The sequence below is a fragment of the Squalius cephalus genome (assembly GCF_949319135.1).
Source record: "Squalius cephalus genome assembly, chromosome: 18".
NCBI classification, from domain to species: domain Eukaryota; kingdom Metazoa; phylum Chordata; class Actinopteri; order Cypriniformes; family Leuciscidae; genus Squalius; species Squalius cephalus.
Genome location: NC_137139.1, coordinates 37,030,103 through 37,032,602, shown reverse-complemented (window position 1 = coordinate 37,032,602; position 2,500 = coordinate 37,030,103). Strand labels below are relative to the sequence as shown.

Here is a 2,500-nt window from a genome sequence, read left to right as displayed (position 1 = left end):
AATGTCACGTCCATAATGCTGGAATTTATTTTGTGGTGTAGGTCTACGTATTTTATAATGTTAACTTCAAACGATTCTGCCTTCTCACACCGCGACACAGGTTCGTGGATCTGAGTGTCGCGATTTCTATTTCATATCGCATATCGTTACAGCCCTGGTAGCTACCTGATACAACTACAAAATAGCAAGGTGACCAGTAAAACTACAGCAGACGACTAAACCTGGCTAATTAAAAAAAATAACTTACTCTAAGATGCTTCTTCAGGTTGGAGACTGGTGCCGTTGTACTGTGGCTGCCGTCGCATCATTAAAGGGACACCAGGCAAGTCTGAGTGTTTTTTCTCTACGAAGCTCCCCCTAGTGTCTGGTAGTAAATGCTTTCAAACACTCTGTCGTAAAAACGAACTGTTGTCACCCCCCCCCCCCCCCCTCGCCACGAGCAACCCAGCTGATCAGCTGTCAACCCAGCTGAGCAGAGGAACCGGCTATTTCAAAACCAGTTATGTCTACCGAGGCAAGTAAAGCAATATTTTCTTTCCAACTGATGGCGATTTTTTATTTTTTTATTGTGTTGTCATGCATACTAGTATTTTTACCGGGAACGAACGATATGAACAAGGCGAACTACTGCTTTCGTGTTTGTTTGTTTTTGGGAGAGTGGGCATGAGCTTAAAAAAATATATATCGGAGGCTAATATTTGTCTAAAGTTATATTAGCAAGGTCTATAAGTTCATCTGGTAGAATGACGGTTACCTTTGCTTGTCTAAGAAAACATCAGAACGTTTTTTCTAGCTCGATCATGATATGTGCAACATGTTTATTGCCTATTATCAGACGGGTTGACTTAGTGACATAAAATAAAAGTGTAAGTTACACAAATAAAACCGACAGAGGAACGGCCAAACAACTAAGTTACAGAAATCAAACGTGTTTGCTAATGACAATGCTAACATCAAAGTTATAGTATCTAGCGTACTAGTAAGCCCGTAACAGACAGCGATCATAATAAAAACCTTTACAGACAATAGCAAACATCCTGAGGTCACAATTACTTGAAATTGAAATATTAAACACAGTTTATTCCAAAGATACTTGCAACAGCAGCCAGGTCAGCATCCGTTTTGCAGGCTTCTGTTTCTCTCAGTTCTTGCCATTCTGAAAAAGCCGGTCCGATATTTACTCGAGTCTGACTTCTTGCTCGGTCAGTCTCCCGTTTCCTCTTTCGTTGGTCCTCCGACAAAGATTTCCTAGCTTTCTGCTTCTTTTTTACAGGCTCAGCCTCAGCCATAACTCAATCTATCGTTGCCCTTTGCTTATAGCTAGCCGGTGCTTGAATGGGGGCGTGTACGTGTGCAGTGCCGTCAAGCAATTCGTTACATCGCAAGACCTGATATCACGCGATACTTCCTGACGCCGACCCGCCGGCCCAAAGTTGCAAGTGAGTTTTTTCCGCTCTCGGGCACCAGGGGGGTGCGAAACCACCACCATTCAACCCGAAATAAGTAATATAACCATTCCACTGACTCCGAAGCTGTTCAGTTAAGGTTAAAAAGTTACCTAGAGCACCTTTAAGTGGATGCTGCACACTGGTAGTGGTTGAGGGGAGATCCCCTGATATGATTGTAAAGCGCTTTGGGTGTACAGTAGTACATATGAAAGGGTTATATAAATGCCTCATTCACTCACCTTGAGGCTTGGATGATGGCCATCGTAAAAGCCAGGGGTGAGATAGTGCCTCTTGCCATAATGCCAAATTACAAAGCTTGCCACGAGGTGGTAACCTCAGAAACTGCAGATCTTGGAAATATGATTTCACCGAATGGTGTCCAGAATATAAAAGAAGTTGAAAGCAGCCCAAAGGAGATTATGGGAGACTGACCCAAAGGCATTAGCAAGATCCAGGAGGACAACATGGAGGTCCTTTTTCTCCACCTTTGCCTTCTGTATCTGGTGCCATATCATACTGGAATGTTCTAAGCACCCAGAAAACCCTGATGTACCTGCTTCTGCACTGCTGTATCAATGAAGCTGTTTCTTTGCAGGTATTCAGACCATCTCTTGGTAATGATTGTGAAAAAGACTTTACCATCAACATTTAGCAGGGATATTGGTCAAAACTGGCTGATCTTCTCTGAGTCCTTATCCTTCGGGATCAGAACCCCTCCTGCCCTACTCCACACTTTGGGTTTAATCTTCTCCTTCCACACTATCCTCATGAGCCTCCAGAGAAACCTCAGGACATCCGGTGTGTTCTTGTGCACCTTGTGTGGGACTCCATGTGGCCCTGGGGCTGATGCCCATCTTGCGTGATGGACTGCACTTTGCACCTCTCTCCGAGTTGGAGGGTGAATTGGGAGAATTGATTGGTGGGATATCTGGTGGAACTGACATTTGTTTGTGCCATCTTGGGTCAGAGTGTATCGTCTTCAAGTGATCCTCCAGATCTTTCTTTGTTACTTTCAGAGTTCCTCCCTTATGAAAAGAATTTGAAGGGATCAT

General features: G+C 43.9%; 1 protein-coding gene across 1 annotated transcript in view; it reads left to right on the top strand.

Moving 5' to 3' along the window:
* The window catches only part of LOC307145316 (phosphatidylinositol 4,5-bisphosphate 3-kinase catalytic subunit alpha isoform), a 35,968-nt gene that overhangs the window by 30,381 nt on the left and 3,087 nt on the right, over positions 1-2,500 (top strand). The gene's annotated exons all lie outside the window — the stretch shown is intronic.